Here is a 19,409-nt window from a genome sequence, read left to right on the forward strand (position 1 = left end):
TGGCAGTATTAGGCATTTATTTCCACCGCGGAAACACCAAAATTTGTTCTCGAGCGGAAATGGATAAATAATTTTACAGGAAGTGGGGTTCATCACCGTTGCCAACATAGACTTCCAAACGTTTATGATAAAAAGAATATTATTTTGACGCATCAGTTACAAGTTTATAGTAAATAGTTTTGAAAGAAGTTTGTGAAAGTTCATGATTTGAGGAACAAAATTGAAAAAAAAAATCTTTTGCCCCTATAAAACCCCGTTCCCATCATCCGACCATGTTGGTTTAAAATAAATGTATGTTTTCACGTCCGTACCTACATTTTATCAAAATCGGAGGCATTTTTGGCTCAAGTTATTGTGCTTACAGATATATGTGAATTTCAACGAATGGTGTTTTTTGCCCCCAGGAATATCTAAACCAACAAGTAAATCGGTCCCGGGTCTTAATATAAGACCTACAGTAATAGCTTGTTCCCCAAATGGAAAATTCACCCTAAACGCATTATATATTAATACAAATATAGCTAATTTATCTATATATTATATTATTGAAAATAAGTTATCGGCCCGCTGAAGTTTTAGAGAAGGAAATAAAAAAAAAATTAGATTGTTTCCTAATATGGGCTCAATTGGTCACAGGAAGCTAACACTTTGAATCAGGAGATGCGGGTTCGAATCCTGAAGATAACCAACTGCTTTTAACCGTGTTAACTCCTAACCCAGTGCTTCGGATACACTACCATCAAATCAATGTCCTCTAAACGAAAAACCTAAACTATAAAAACCGATGTTTCACAAGAATTACTGTGATAAAGCTTAATTGAGTGTCGTACAACAATACTGAGAATAGTCTAAGTGTCGTGCTTTGGTGAGTTTGTGAAGGTTAATGTAGCAGAGCACAAGCAGGCGAGCAAGCAGACAAGCGGAAACCTGATAGTCTCGGTGGAGTAGATAGCGAGTTCTGTTTTTGTTACACGAGTTTAACTAGTTTTAGTTCAACATATCTCGTTAGTTTACTAGGTATTTTTATAACTTTAAACCATTGTATTGCTGTAGCCAAAGCTGTCAAATGATCAGGTATCTATCTGATAAATTATCAGAATGTTTAAAATTTTGATTTATTAGATTTGATGGAAATCAAATCTTTCTTATTATTTGTAGATATTATTTGTTTTAGCTTTTAGCAAATATATTCCTCACACCTCTATACCATACTCAATTTTTGAGCTTACCAGAGCAACAAAACATATTTTCTATAACCTATAAAATATTCGGATACTTATAATTTTTTAATGTATTAAAATAGATTTCCAAAATAGAAATGGTGAGTCAACATCAAAATTTAAGCCTAAATATGTTATTGTTTTACTTATTCTATGTTTTCGCATTGGAACTGAGGATCATGGTCTAGATGAGCTAAAATGACTAGACAAATTGAAGATTATATCCTGTGTTTTAGGACTCATGATCATAACGATTTTAGTAAACGACGCTCTTAGCATCTTTATGTCAGCTTTTATTGAATAAGCTGATCTAGATTTAAACTTCTATAACTCAGTGCAGTATCGTCAGCAAAAGCAGCAAAATCACCCTAAGTACCATTCAATAAGCCTTCACAAAAATTATTGATATAAATTCAAAATAATGTACCCTACAATACAGTAATGTTCATTTACCAACCCTACACATTGAATAGCATTCACCAATAACTTATTACTCAGTGCTATGCTAATTACTCGTTTATATTCATCTGACAACAACGGGATTTACTTCACATAATAATGAAAACGGAAAATAAAACAAACATGAAACAGACTTGAAACAGGTGGAATGTTAACCTTTGAGCACTGGAACGCAACATTAGGTTTTCTCTCTTGATCATCAGATTGTGTTGCTACCGTATCTGCTTCGCGATATGTTTCATTGAATATTATCCTACTGATATTATCACTTGATAAGATTACTTTAGTACATATTTAGAAGTTTGTAATCCAAGTTTTGTTTTTTCTGGGTATTCAGAGGGAAATCTTCACTTTGAGGTTGCTGGCTAGACTATGTAATATATTGTCTAGTTTTAGAAACAATGTACTGAAGATTATTAATTTTATATGATTTATATATACTGGAAGCGCTCTGCAGTTGTAAGCCCAAGGTTTGACCATGTATTCCAAATACATTTCAAAGGTTTTTCTAGCGTATGAATATTAAATTGGGGACCTATTTGTAAATATACAGAACATAATAAGATAATAATGACTCAATGTTTATCATCACGTATCATATGGATTTGAAGAGAAAAATCATAATATTTCCTGATAACTGAAAACAATTGAACATATTTTCAAAACGTTATTATTTTTTAAGATTCGTGTTAACTCACATAGTAATCTACCTACCAGGTACAAGTGAAAGTATAAATGGTTATGCTAACATAATTAAAAAGAGGATCAGACATAATTAACTAATTGAAACGCAAATAACAAGAATTAACAGGGCTGAGAAATTCCTTTGGGTACTTTATGTTGTCAAGCCTAGTATGTCATAATGTCTACAAAATTAAAACTCCTAATGTGTATTCTATCTTATCTACCTAAAACAATGATGATGTAGTGTAATATGTAAACTGTATAACATTTTTTCTGTGTACTTTTATTCCACGAGAACTTGTCGAAGAGTTTTGAGCAGATTACTAAATGTAATATAACTAGATACGTAAAATAATATGAAACCTTCTCTGTTAGGATATATAGGCTACCAACAAACCAATCTAATAATTTCAAAATGTAAATAAATAGTTTTTTTTACCGAAACAATCAATGGATATTTTTATCTTATTTATTTTTGATAACATTAAATGTGAAATAAAGTGAAACAATTTATTGAATTTGAATTACATTTTTCCTATAATACTGAAAAATTGAATCGAAAAGAAAAATACAGCATATTATTTCACTGAACATCTGAAGTGTTCTTTATAATTTAAGTGAAAATTTGCCGTGCGGAGTTAAGAACGGTTACAAAAAAGTAAGATTTTTTGGGATTCGCCCCCTAGTGGATTAATTATTTAAATAATTTCCTATCAACAATTAACTGATTCTGATCAACTTTCTTTATACACGTTTAAATTGTAATTCTAATTTAACAGCTGACCCTTCAGTTAATTGTTTGCCATACTCAGATTGTAAACAAGAGACAGCAATTTGTGATAATGGATTTTAAATAGGACATTTTCAATTGTAACCTTACCAAGGTAAATAAATATGTATGGTGTAGATCTATAATCAACAAATTATTTTTCTAAATCAGTATTTTTTCACCTAATAACCATCTTAAATTGACTTAATCTGTGAAAGTAAAAGGGGTATAGAATTATTCCTCGAAGACAAATTTCGAACCCTATTAAAATGAGCAATGTGTGATCGTGTCTCCCTGTGTTTTCATATTTTGTTAGAAACTAAATTACATAATATCCCAACATCAAATGACAATTTTACACCTATTAGAATCAAACCCCTAGCCTTCGAAATTCTAGGAAAACCTTTTATTTGATTATCGAGCAAGCTACAAAATAACAGTAGTTTTAAGCGTAGAAGAAAGAAGACTGAACAAACTCGACTTGTTACAAGGATAGCAATTTCCTTTAAAACACGGGCTGCAATATAAGTTATGAAGAGTGTGGAAACTACAATACACCATCTAAACTATGAGACATCGACCATATAAAATACAAGAAATAACAGAGTATAGGACACTTGGGGCAAGTTAGGATGACTTTTATTGATACTTGAAAACCCTCGAAACTTTTCAAGGGACGTGATTATGGAGTGTATTGTAGTGTCGGGTTATGTTTCGTCAAGTTAGATAGAAAATAATAGCAGGAATAACCTTAAACACTTAGTATGGTACCTTTATGTTTATATTATTTTCCAAGTTAATTTTGTGTTTTAAAACATCATTAGTAAGGTAAACCTGTTTGCAGTACCAGTTTTTGTTTTGTTTTTGGTGCACGAGATAATATCTGTATACAACTTGAAGAATTTTTATATCTATCTTTTAATGTTCTGAAGTTCGTATATAATTTTGTATTTTAAATCTTAATTAGTCCGGTGAGGTGGAAAAACTTTTATCGCAGTACCCGATGTTTTTTTGTTAAAGTACGTTGAAAACAATATCAGTACCTAGACATAAGTTTTTTTTTTAATCATTTTGAGTCGGGCGAGTTTGGATGAATATGTATTGGATTATAATTTACAGTCGGAAAACAATTAATAAAATAATATGTTTGTCCTAGCCTCACATCCTAAGACACAATCCCGGAACCACCTTTCACATTACCTGGACGAGACCTGGAGGCATAAGGTCATTGGCGGGATTTGAACCCGCGTGCTCCGCCACTATGTCAGCTCCCCATGAAAAAATACTACCCCAGGTATCCACAAGTTACATAATTTATTTTTTGATTGCTCGAAGAACAATAGTTGCTATGTGTCATGTTTTAATTTTTTTAAACAATAAAACAATGTAGTAGATTGCAGCATAAAACCTTTCAAATAGAATGTTAGTACAGCTAAAAGTTTATAAAAATAATCATTGTTTCAGTTTTTTTTTTATTCAGTGCTATATCAATTTAATAGACTTTTTGATTAGTTGGACAAATCGGGAAAAAACATAAAAGTACAATACAAGCCGCTTCCTATAATCTAGGTTTTTTACGTTACCACATTTTGTTCATGTCCCAGAAATGTATGAGTCAATTCAAGAGGTAAGTAAATCATATTCGCTCAAATAATAATGATAAAAATTTGTGGACATCATACATAGTTATCAGTAGCTAAAAAACATCAATGTTAAAATATAGATTATAACCAATCAAATTGTTTTAATTTAATTGCAATTTCTCAAAGGTTTACCACTTTAGAAATGTTTAAAAAATACAAACATAACCTTTTTTTCGTTTGTGTAGAGTAAGCTAGAGTCTAGTACAATGTTGGAATGATTGGAATGGGAAACATATTCAATGACCACCCTCAATAGCAACACAGGCTGGAAACAGCGCGGGTCGAAAACTCACTTGTGGACCACTTCAACACAATTATTTGTGACGCTTCAGCGGAATTGTACAATGGAAGGATTGTTTGTTTTGCCTTTTGGGTTGTATAATTAGTTGTATTATGGCTAGCCAGACAACCAACGGGCCCAAGCGACAACATTGTTTATTTAAACGTATATGAGAATAAGGGAATCATTACATATTACTATTTACGTGAGTCGCGTACATTACTTACCAACGACAGCGTTTCAATTACTAAAAATATCACTTCTCATAACTTCTAATAGAGGTCATGTTTTCGTTTATAGCCTTTCATTGACACTGACAGTGATGCAACGAAACATTGTACAGTACCAAACACTAATTGCACCACTCAATTAAATTGGCCTGAACAGCTGATTAGTTGAAGTTCGAATCATTGCAATTTTATTTCTTCACGCTCAATCCTTGAACCCCATTGGACCGTTACCTGTGTTGTTATGAGTAAAACTATGCTGTTATGAAAGTAAAAAAAGCTGTTATGTGAAACTTTTCAATTCTAAGAACTGAACTGAAAAGGCTACTAAAAAACGGTTGTTGGTAAGTGTCTTTAAAGACGGGTTGGCTAAGAAATTAGGCCAGACAGATACGAAAAAGCTGAATATATTGCATCTACGTAATATAACTCGTTTTATATCGCTCACCAACCACCAAAGAAATACTTTTGGCAGACGGTTAATGAAAATATTAAGTTTTAATATTTTTCTAAAAAATCCAGATTCATGTGACATATTATCATTGATACTATATATCCAAATCCAGATGTGGTTCTAGTTTTAATTCTAGGTTCCAAGTCCTTAATTAAAATCCAGATTTAGACTCAGATCCACACAACCATTCCAACCCAGATACAGATATAGGGAAGTGAGCTGGTCTAGTGGCAGAACTCGAGGCTTCGGCGCCCGAGGTCCATGGTTCCTATCCCGCCAATCACCAATGGAATTTATACAATGTGATAATGCCGCAACCCCCTAGGACTAGCAAGAAGAAATGTGTAAAACAGATCCAGGATAGAACCTAGCGTCCTAGGATGTGAAGGTGGGACATAAAAAAACAAAATCTATAGAACCAGGTCTAGTAATATTCTAGACCTATATGATATCAAAATTCAAAACAAAATCGAAATCTAGCTTAAGATCAATATTCAAATTCAACTCCAAATGTTAATCCAGATCTCTATCCTAACGTTTATTCTATTAATTTATAACGTCTGTATAAAAACTTAAGTTCACGGAGTTCAATTGCTTAGGAAGTTCAGCAAGAACGAAGAGATATAATGGAGTCAGTATCAGACGCTGGGTGCTTGCCAGTAGGGGCGCCACTATGTCGTGAATCTGCGAAACCGGCCAAAACGGAGAAGTTTACGTCTGTTGATGGCGGCTATTGTTTTAAATAATTAATTTCCTGTGAGGAAGCCATGAAAATTGCATTTTGCATGTCCAAGCCTTACATCCTAGGAAGCTAGGTTCGAGTCCGGAACTGTTTTACACATTACGCCAGGTCTATATATCGATGGGTCAAGAGAGCCATGGTTCCGCCACATTAATTAAGTACATTGGTGACTGGCGGGATTTGAACCTAGGACTTCTGGAAATAAACTTTCAGCATTAAAAGTAATTGAAAGTGTAAGAACATGGATAGGAAAAGTAACATCTTGCACAAAAACGTTATATTAAAATTTGTTTGACAATTCTTGTTTTAAGACCATTGCAACAACTAACACATTTATCAAAGAAGGAAGTATACGTGAAACAATAACACAAACAATCAGTACAACATAATGTTTGTTGTTGTTCATACATACTTGCTATGCAAATTGATCCTATGATACCCATAATGTCTTCAGACTATGGTAAATGTTTACAGTAAGGGATGAATCATCAGACTATAAAGATGTAACCGTAGTTTTATTTATTATAATTTGATCACAACCAGGTAAAATTTGAAATGCACATTTACCAATTAAATAACATCTACAAAATTAATATTAAACTTGCATAAATAAATACATTCAAGAAAGTGTTCCTTTTATAAATTTGTATGTAAGCAATAGATCAGGTTTGAAATTGTAATGGTTGTATACACAAATTAGTATTGTAAACAATATTTATATGTCTTTTAAATGTGCGTGATGCAAATTCACACTGCAGGTTATAGGTATCTACAGGTAATAGTGTTGAGAAAACTAGCATCGCTTTTTGTTTAGTTAATTTTGTTAGGTAAAATTTGCTAAGGTTTACGAAAAATTGAATTAGGTTATTTGGGTACATCATTTGCATTTGGGATATGTCTTTCTAAAATCTGTAGTTGTTTGTCAATAAGATGAAGTATTAATTAAACTCGTGTTTTTATAGTGTAACTATGTGCCTGCTACCTTAAAAGGTATTATAATTATGAATCTTCTTTTTTTTATACATATTTATGGTGGTATCTATCATCAGCATTGCCTAAAGGACTCAATTTTTCCTCGGGTGTTAACTTTCTTAAGCTTGTTAAAATAGGATGTTTTAGTGTTAAGTTAGTTGTGAATTGTGACAAATTTTAATTTTTATGAACAGCAATTGTGTCCTATTCAATGGGGAACACGTTGGCGTTGTGGTAGACCACGGAGTTTCGGTCTGTACGACTCCAGATTCAAACCCCGCCAATCTCAATTGTATTTTTGTTATACACTATGCATACTAACGTTTCCTACCAGCATAAGAAGTGAAATTACGACATTTAAATAATGTAAAGAGTGTGCAGATTAATCCTATGTTTTGTATATTACTATAGATAAACTTTGAGTGTTCAGTGACCCTTCTCTCCATTACTCTCCCCCCTTGAGTTCGACGCTCTTGGACCTTAGTGTGTTTCAATGTTCACCCTGCCCAGACCACCCCTCTGAACGTCTCCCCCCCTACACTACAACCCCTTCACTACTCATCTTGCTACAAGGCAACCGCTTAGTTTATATAAGCAGTGACCGCCTTTATCATCTAGCGAAGCAACTCTTAAGACAGAGAAATTAAAGCGTTTAATTTATGAGGTTGAAGTAAAATTATAAGTAATAGTTGTGCTTGGTCATTGATTTTTAAGACGTAAATAAACATACGTCTAATAACACTTGAAACAAATATTTACACTTACACATCTGTTACAAAAGTAAATCGGTCCCGGGTCCAGGTATTACCATGAGACCTACGGTAATAGCTTATTCCCTATATAGGAAATTCGCTAAAAACTGACGCACTTAATCAAGTAAACCTGGTCAAAAACGAAGAGATGGTATTAAGGTATTGTGAAATCTTAAGTAGTTCTTATGTATGGTCCATCTACGGATAAAATTAAGGGTGGATACCAACTAAATTAATCTTATTTATTAGTTTTTCGATATGAAAAGAATTCTCATCGTGTTTCAAATTCAAAGCAAATGTTGTACGTTTGTACACTGATATCGTTTGAGTTTTCAACGGTAAATTTCGGAAAATTTTAAAATGCCGACTAAATTGTACACCGACTTTACAACGGCTTACACATGTAACAAAGAATAATCATCCACATTTTTACACAACAATGGTGTTTAATGATCGAATTTGACCATCCAGTCTTACCGGTCAACTCCGAACTTTCTATTGAGCTTGGAACCGGACTGAAAGAAAATAATTGATCGCTAATTCAACATCTTATATAAAAATTGTTCTATATCAATAAATCTGTATGCTATACGAGAAGTAATTTCCAAATGTTTCATTGAATTGAAAACCTATAATATAATTCAATTTTGGATTTTTGTGAGTTTTTTAATAACTTTACAAATTAATAGGATATTGTCCGTTATTTTGAAGTGGCCAAGAAACAGGAACTTAGCTCATGTAATGATGGTAGCAAACACAATTAGGACGACCCCATACGCATACATTATGTGCCGTAGTAATTTAGGCAACATAATACTTCGTAATAATGAGGTTGTTAATCACATTTCGCTTCGCTCCTACATCATGGTACGGTATCGGATATTTCATCTTGATAACTTTTCACAAAAAAGGTAACCGGGAGATTAAGGTGTTCACTTGCAAATCTGGTGATACTGGTTCGATCGTGGTGTGGTTATGGTCAAATTTATCAGTGGACTATTTCGTTTCACCTTTGCATCCTAGGACGCAAGTTTCGCCCTAAACCGTTTTATATTCTGCTCCAAGATATTTCAAATCCACATTCCACACTGATATTTTTGGTTAAAATACGCTCCAACTCAATTAGTGTTATATTCTAATTCAATACTTTATATTTATACTTTTCAAATACATTTTAAGCCAAGTATGAATAGAGATGAGTGTAGGATGTGTAGATGAGTGGCGCGATCTTGTAGTCTTGTTAGTGACTAAGGCTGACATATTCCTTAGACACAGCTGTTAATTAATAGCCCATACAGCTAATGGCAACTAAGGGACCTACAGTTCAGAGTGGAATCCGAACCACATTTTTCCTTGGTATATACGAATTGGTATAATTATTTAGTATAGCACAGCGGATAGTCGTAGTACTCACTAGTGTTGACGTTAATCCACACCAGGGAGTATCGCATCCACAGTGCATGCGATCATTATCAACATTAAAATCATTATCACAGAACTAAAGTCATTCGTGAATGTAGTAATTTGAAACCGGTACTTCAGGGACCAAAGCCGTGAGTTCTGCAACTAAACCATGTCCCATCATTAAACCACTAAAAGTTCTAGTAACACATGATTGCGTTATGTGGTGACAAGACTACACTTTACACAATTTTCTAAGAAAAATTATAACCAATACCAATCGTAACAAAATATATACAGAAAACGAAATTAGATGAGAAAAACATAAACAATTCAAAACGCTCTAAAGCGAAAATGATTTGAACTCCTTTTATTCAGACCATCACAGCTTAATAAATAAATATATTTATCTATTTTGACAAGTCTTCATTTTGTGGTTAACAAAAACACTAAATAGTTACAGCATGTTTACTGAAAATAACTTGAAGTAAAAACAGAAAGTCTTTTGAAAAAAAATTATAAATTATTTACGCGAAAAGCTTGTTAGTGCAAGAAATAATTACTTTCCTGATAGTAAAACAGCTTATCGTCTCTAAAAGATGATTGAAAGTAAAGACAGCGTCAGGGATGGCTTACAACTGACGTTAGGAACCAATTTGCCCGAGGCACCAATCATTTAAGGTGAACTAAAATTTATTTTCTCCATCTCCGTTTTGACAGAGTGAAATCAAATTTTCCTATTAAGGATTAACAAATGTTTTACAAGCTATATTTTGCTATATCACAAGCTATATGTTTTACAAGCTGTATTTTGTCTTGTGAGTCAACTGTATACGTGTAAATGTAAGTTCCAAGTGTTATTAGACGTATTAATATTGACCCATCGAAAATTAAACAACTCGTACAACAACGATCACGAAATTGTTTGATAAAATAACAATATGAAAAGAGGAAAGATCAATATAAAAAGACATTTTTGAATCGAGCTTATAAACGAGCTTTTTTATGTGTTAGATGTGTTAGGTAAGAGAGGTAGCAAAATTCATTTTTATGTTGTTTTTAATTTTACACACTTTGCGTGGTAGCTTTTACATCTTAAACAATGTGGATATAGTGCCAAGTTATTTTCATGCACATCCCGTTATGAAAGTTGAAAAATGTATTTTAATATTCAAACTTAAAATAATCAGATTTTTATGCTTTTACTGTAAAACATACCAAGGACACCAAATTACCTCCGATTGAAAATATTCGGTTTAAGGATTAAAAAAAGAGAAGAAAGATAAGGGTAAGGGGAGAACGGGTAGTAAGAATGGACAGAGGTATTGTTGGCCCCTCATTATGATTCAAGTAGGAAAATGACTCCAACCATCCTTACCGTTGCAACTCTTTCTGTTACGATAACAATGATATTTATTCGTCATGACTTCATATTTTAAGCCAAGAAATTTTAGAGAGATTTTTGAATAATTATTACATAAAAACTAAACTAGAATTACATACTAAAGAGTAGCAGTTCAATAAAATTGTACGATGAACTCATGGAGGAAATTTATTTATACTTCAAAAACTTGAATTTAATTTTCATTAACGAGATATATGTACATGTACAATCCTCACCATAAAATTCATTAACTACCTTCCACGTAGAAAAGGTAACTGAAAATATATATATTGAAACTCCAATGGCCTTTCTAGAATTGGTTTGGCTGTGAGAAGCAATGTTTACGAATAAGGGATTGTCTTTTCTCCAACAGAAGATTGATCATCGGTGCTGAAATGTTTCTATTGATGGTACAAGTCGGCCGTGACTTGAAAAATAGGTCACAATCTGATTTAAAATGCATACGCTAAATTAATTTAAAAAGGGTTCTAGTCATATTTTGCATTAACTATTTTATGAGGATCATCATTAAATTAAAATTTCCCAAGCAAGTAGGAAATGACGTTTGTTAAATTTTAAACTAATTCACGAATCAAACTATTTCATGGTTAATTTTTAACTTTTAACATTTAATTGCTAATTTTTATCAGCTAAATGTAATTTATTTGCATTTTCAGTGTTTCTATTTTGTATTTATGATAACTCATCACAATGGTCTAGGCATTAACTTGTTTATTTATCATAATAATTTTATGTTGACGACCGTCTTGGAAGACTAATAATGAATATGTTGAATATTATGAATGTAATTTTGTTACCAAATAGGTTTTTTCTTTAGCCTTTATCAAACGTCCGATGAACAAATAAGAAGGAGTTAACATTGCAAACCTGTATAAAAATTTAAGATTTTCTCTAAATTAGAAAATTCTTTTAAACAGATTTAACATGTAACAATTAAAATGGTTTAGCTCTAGTTTCTGGGTTTGTATGTAAGTTGGTACAGAATGTTTTCAAATAATTTTTTCTCGACGATTGCACAGTAGTGAAGTTTTCTTTTTGATTATAGAATTTGCAGTTCTTTAACGGGATATTTCACTAGGATCTTACTAGAATCAAGGCCAATTTTAAGGTACCTTTGTGGGACTCACCTCCAAATCTGAATGTCGCTGGTTCGATTCCAATCAAAATCAATTCAAGGCCTAATGTCATTTTACATCAGCTATCAATAATTTTATCAAACAAACGTACGTCACTCGTCCAAAATGTGTTTACCGGACTCGTGTATGGTAATCCTGTACTCGACTTCGTCTCGCACGGGAACGACCACACTCGTCCGGTAAACACTTATTTTCAGGACTAGTAACGTAATATACTATAGTGATTCAAAACCTGCTTACTATATAGTTTTGACTTTAACTCAAGACGAGTATACTGAGATATAAACTCCCAAGAGATCGACAGTCGTTGTCAATGGTCATTTCCCCACGGACCGGTCAAGCGTTGCCGATTGAAACCGTGATGTGAGCTTTAACGGAGAGTTTTCCCAGTAAAACAAAAACCACTAGGGAAAAGAATGCTTTCAAGAAAATCTAAGGTACATATCGAAAGGTTTTTTGTAATATCATCATGTTTGTGGGTTTCTATTGTCCTACATAAAATGAAATAGGTATTTATAATATTAGTTCAATACCTTTGGACACAGTTTTGTGTATTATAATTACATTGTTAGCGAATGTCCCATGTAGAGAATATGCTATTGTCATAAATGTTATGGGAATACCTAGACCCGGGACAGATTTACTTTTTCGTCTATATTTCCCAGAGGCTAAAACAAAATTAATTTAACTTCACGTATGTTTATGAGTGTGAGTGTAACAATAATTCGAGAACAAATCTCCCAATTTCGATGAAGTTTGTAATTTTGACGGTTGAACAACATGACGTTTTTGCTTATTTATTAACTAAGAACAATAGAGTGGCGTCCAGTAGAGATTAATTAGACCGTACTTTTAGATGTTTGTAAGTTGGTTGATTAGAGAATAATGTGATGTAAGATGTGTATGTGTTAATACATTTGAGGTGGACTGCAAGAAGTCAACCATATTGTTGTTTATTTCGGAAGAATGACATTACTTCAGAATACACCATCTTTCTGATATGAACATGGGTGTGAAGTGCACGAATATAACCTAAATATTGTTAAATTTCATGTTTCCATTGAGCATTACAGAGTTAACCAACCTCACTGCTCAGTTTGTTTTATAAACTATTTAAGAGTGTGTTGGCCTAGGACATATTTCTTGGATGTCCCAGGTTCACGTCCTGCCATTCATATGACATGTAGCCATGTGATAATGTGTTTAATGTCCAGGTTAAAGTATAGCGTCCTAGAATGTTAAAAACATTAAAACGATCCCACATTTTAAGAAATTTTGGCATAATACACATATGTACAAAACACTTATTCAAATATTATTAGAGGTAGTTTGGTCGAATAATTAGTATACTAAAAAAGCGTAGTCAATTTTCACCTCTACTATAGTAATATACAAGTAAACATCCTACAATTTTCAGGGGGAGTGGTATTCGTATTCAACCATTATTTGTGGATGTCAAAACTCAGGCTGATTAAAAAATATACATAATAGCTTTACATTGTTTGGAACACTGCCATGCTTCGGTCTTGACTTGGGTTTCATAATATAGGGTAATGGATTTCAAGATCTATAAATTGGAACGCAACTATTATAGTTCTACAAACTCGTGTTTCGCAATCAGAATTCTGTTGAAACATGGTTTCACACTCAAACTCAACCGATTTTACTGCTCTTGACAAACTATTTCTGTCAACTATCTTGTAAATAGCCTCATAACCTGCTCTTCCGAACGTAAGAAAAACAAAACGTGCAAATATCATAAAATTAATGAAGCTATTGTTAATATACAGTATACACACTTATGATAAAATCAGGTATTTGAACCTATTGTATTTTCCATGAACAAACCAGTTTCGAAGACGTTGTTACAATAGATATCCATACTATCATAATGAGAGTTTCCCCTACCCTTCCACCAAGACTCTACCCTCCCAAAGTACCCATAGTTGAATACCCTATTGTTGTATAGGTAACAAGTGAGTTATAGGCACCATGAATCTATTCAACGTTGAATAAAAGTTTACGTCATTTAATTGGTTCTGACCAGCAATGACTCAAACCATATTTGTTTATTATTGCAATGTAAACTTGACTACATTTTACTAAGCTTGGAATAATACTTATGTATGGATTTCCTTTTGCCACCTCAATTGGAACTAGATTTATTCATTAAACAACTGAAAGCAAAATGTTGAATAAATGAAAAATTCAGTTATCATACAAGTTTTAAAGTCGATTAACCATAAACATTTTGTAGGGCTCAAAGAGTGATGCATGGTCGAGGCAGTACTTTGATAAATTACTTATACTGATAGCCGTTCCTGGGGGAGCCATACATCTTAGGATAAGTTTTGCTGGAACATGTATCTCTAAGCCAATATAACACAATGGAACAAGCCCTAAGTGAACTCATTTAATAATAGGTAAACTGTTGTTGTAATTTTTTATTTATTGTTTGAACTATTTAGTTAAAAAGATATATATTTTCTACGGTCTTAGAGAGCAATAATTGTTTTAAATCAACTGTCTCATGCGTAGGTAATTTTATTTACAGAAGTTCGTAAACTACAGCTGGTGCCAACATATTTGCAATGAACAGGTCCTATGTACAGTAATAAGGTGGTAGGTCCTTTCTCACTACCAGCAGTCAGGAAATGAAAATAATAAAAAAACTTTTTTCGTTTTTTTTTTGTATTCATTATAAACAAAAATGCCTTATTTACGTGAGATAAAATGCAGGTGATCTAGGTGAAATATTACAGATAAAATTAATGTAAAACCGATGTACTAAACGTAAAATAACGATAAGTTAAAAGCGTTAAAAGTAGCCTACTTTTAAGTTTTTAATACACTAGTATGTGAAGTTTATTTTTTATCTATATTAGAATATGAGTACTCGTATGTACTTTAACTAACACCAAATGATAAATTGATTCGATTACAAATGTTATGATGAAAAAAAAATGTTTTTATAAAAGAATTGAGAGTAGATTTATTATGTAGTTAGAGAGTGTTAATTCAAGTCTCACAGCTGCAGGTCAAGGACTGTAGACGCCACATATCAACTTGTCAACATGTCTCTACACTAGTGTATCACATCATGTACCACTAACTATGCCATCTGTTGTATCATACTTGTGTAGCAGTAGACCTACACTAGAGAGTGGATGTGTTTATGTAGCAAGAGAGTGTTTATTCAAGTCTCACAGCTGCAGGTCAAGGACTGTAGACGCCACATATCAACTTGTCAACATGTCTCTACACTAGTGTATCACATCATGTACCACTAACTATGCCATCTGTTGTATCATACTTGTGTAGCAGTAGACCTACACTAGAGAGTGGATGTGTTTATGTAGCAAGAGAGTGTTTATTCAAGTCTCACAGCTGCAGGTCAAGGACTGTAGACGCCACATATCAACTTGTCAACATGTCTCTACACTAGTGTATCACATCATGTACCACTAACTATGCCATCTGTTGTATCATACTTGTGTAGCAGTAGACCTACACTAGAGAGTGGATGTGTTATGTAGCTAGAGAGTGTTTATTCAAGTCTCACAGCTGCATGTCAAGGACTGTATACGCCACATATCAACTTGTCAACATGTCTCTACACTAGTGTATCACATCATGTACCACTAACTATGTCATCTGTTGTATCATACTTGTGTAGCAGTAGACCTACACTAGAGAGTGGGTGTGTTTATGTAGCAAGAGAGTGTTTATTCAAGTCTCACAGCTGCAGGTCAAGGACTGTAGACGCCACATATCAACTTGTCAACATGTCTCTACACTAGTGTATCACATCATGTACCACTAACTATGTCATCTGTTGTATCATACTTGTGTAGCAGTAGACCTACACTAGAGAGTGGATGTGTTTATGTAGCTAGATAGTGTTTATTCAAGTCTCACAGCTGCAGGTCAAGGACTGTAGACGCCACATATCAACTTGTCAACATGTCTCTACACTAGTGTATCACATCATGTACCACTGACTATGTCATCTGTTGTATCATACTTGTGTAGCAGTAGACCTACACTAGAGAGTGGATGTGTTTATGTAGCTAGAGAGTGTTTATTCAAGTCTCACAGCTGCAGGTCAAGGACTGTAGACGCCACATATCAACTTGTCAACATGTCTCTACACTAGTGTATCACATCATGTACCACTAACTATGCCATCTGTTGTATCATACTTGTGTAGCAGTAGACCTACACTAGAGAGTGGATGTGTTTATGTAGCTAGATAGTGTTTATTCAAGTCTCACAGCTGCAGGTCAAGGACTGTAGACGCCACATATCAACTTGTCAACATGTCTCTACACTAGTGTATCACATCATGTACCACTAAGTATGTCATTTGTTGTATCATACTTGTGTAGCAGTAGACCCACACTAGAGAGTGGATGTGTTTATGTAGCTAGATAGTGTTTATTCAAGTCTCACAGCTGCAGGTCAAGGACTGTAGACGCCACATATCAACTTGTCAACATGTCTCTACACTAGTGTATCACATCATGTACCACTGACTATGTCATCTGTTGTATCATACTTGTGTAGCAGTAGACCTACACTAGAGAGTGGATGTGTTTATGTAGCTAGAGAGTGTTTATTCAAGTCTCACAGCTGCAGGTCAAGGACTGTAGACGCCACATATCAACTTGTCAACATGTCTCTACACTAATGTATCACATCATGTACCACTGACTATGTCATCTGTTGTATCATACTTGTGTAGCAGTAGACCTACACTAGAGAGTGGATGTGTTTATGTAGCTAGATAGTGTTTATTCAAGTCTCACAGCTGCAGGTCAAGGACTGTAGACGCCACATATCAACTTGTCAACATGTCTCTACACTAGTGTATCACATCATGTACCACTGACTATGTCATCTGTTGTATCATACTTGTGTAGCAGTAGACCTACACTAGAGAGTGGATGTGTTTATGTAGCTAGAGAGTGTTTATTCAAGTCTCACAGCTGCAGGTCAAGGACTGTAGACGCCACATATCAACTTGTCAACATGTCTCTACACTAGTGTATCACATCATGTACCACTGACTATGTCATCTGTTGTATCATACTTGTGTAGCAGTAGACCTACACTAGAGAGTGGATGTGTTTATGTAGCTAGATAGTGTTTATTCAAGTCTCACAGCTGCAGGTCAAGGACTGTAGACGCCACATATCAACTTGTCAACATGTCTCTACACTAGTGTATCACATCATGTACCACTAACTATGTCATCTGTTGTATCATACTTGTGTAGCAGTAGACCTACACTAGAGAGTGGATGTGTTTATGTAGCTAGATAGTGTTTATTCAAGTCTCACAGCTGCAGGTCAAGGACTGTAGACGCCACATATCAACTTGTCAACATGTCTCTACACTAGTGTATCACATCATGTACCACTGACTATGTCATCTGTTGTATCATACTTGTGTAGCAGTAGACCTACACTAGAGAGTGGATGTGTTTATGTAGCTAGAGAGTGTTTATTCAAGTCTCACAGCTGCAGGTCAAGGACTGTAGACGCCACATATCAACTTGTCAACATGTCTCTACACTAGTGTATCACATCATGTACCACTGACTATGTCATCTGTTGTATCATACTTGTGTAGCAGTAGACCTACACTAGAGAGTGGATGTGTTTATGTAGCTAGATAGTGTTTATTCAAGTCTCACAGCTGCAGGTCAAGGACTGTAGACGCCACATATCAACTTGTCAACATGTCTCTACACTAGTGTATCACATCATGTACCACTGACTATGTCATCTGTTGTATCATACTTGTGTAGCAGTAGACCTACACTAGAGAGTGGATGTGTTTATGTAGCTAGAGAGTGTTTATTCAAGTCTCACAGCTGCAGGTCAAGGACTGTAGACGCCACATATCAACTTGTCAACATGTCTCTACACTAGTGTATCACATCATGTACCACTGACTATGTCATCTGTTGTATCATACTTGTGTAGCAGTAGACCTACACTAGAGAGTGGATGTGTTTATGTAGCTAGATAGTGTTTATTCAAGTCTCACAGCTGCAGGTCAAGGACTGTAGACGCCACATATCAACTTGTCAACATGTCTCTACACTAGTGTATCACATCATGTACCACTAACTATGTCATCTGTTGTATCATACTTGTGTAGCAGTAGACCTACACTAGAGAGTGGATGTGTTTATGTAGCTAGATAGTGTTTATTCAAGTCTCACAGCTGCAGGTCAAGGACTGTAGACGCCACATATCAACTTGTCAACATGTCTCTACACTAGTGTATCACATCATGTACCACTGACTATGCCATCTGTTGTATCATACTTGTGTAGCAGTAGACCTACACTAGAGAGTGGATGTGTTTATGTAGCTAGATAGTGTTTATTCAAGTCTCACAGCTGCAGGTCAAGGACTGTAGACGCTACATATCAACTTGTCAACATGTCTCTACACTAGTGTATCACATCATGTACCACTGACTATGTCATCTGTTGTATCATACTTGTGTAGCAGTAGACCCACACTAGAGAGTGGATGTGTTTATGTAGCTAGAGAGTGTTTATTCAAGTCTCACAGCTGCAGGTCAAGGACTGTAGACGCCACATATCAACTTGTCAACATGTCTCTACACTAGTGTATCACATCATGTACCACTAAGTATGTCATTTGTTGTATCATACTTGTGTAGCAGTAGACCTACACTAGAGAGTGGATGTGTTTATGTAGCTAGAGAGTGTTTATTCAAGTCTCACAGCTGCAGGTCAAGGACTGTAGACGCCACATATCAACTTGTCAACATGTCTCTACACTAGTGTATCACATCATGTACCACTGACTATGTCATCTGTTGTATCATACTTGTGTAGCAGTAGACCTACACTAGAGAGTGGATGTGTTTATGTAGCTAGAGAGTGTTTATTCAAGTCTCACAGCTGCAGGTCAAGGACTGTAGACGCCACATATCAACTTGTCAACATGTCTCTACACTAATGTATCACATCATGTACCACTAAGTATGTCATTTGTTGTATCATACTTGTGTAGCAGTAGACCCACACTAGAGAGTGGATGTGTTTATGTAGCTAGAGAGTGTTTATTCAAGTCTCACAGCTGCAGGTCAAGGACTTTAGACGCCACATATCAACTTGTCAACATGTCTCTACACTAATGTATCACATCATGTACCACTAAGTATGTCATTTGTTGTATCATACTTGTGTAGCAGTAGACCCACACTAGAGAGTGGATGTG

The sequence above is a fragment of the Macrosteles quadrilineatus genome, unplaced genomic scaffold (assembly GCF_028750875.1).
Source record: "Macrosteles quadrilineatus isolate MER2022 unplaced genomic scaffold, UCM_ALF_1.0 Scaffold_6__1_contigs__length_79288215, whole genome shotgun sequence".
NCBI lineage: Eukaryota > Metazoa > Arthropoda > Insecta > Hemiptera > Cicadellidae > Macrosteles > Macrosteles quadrilineatus.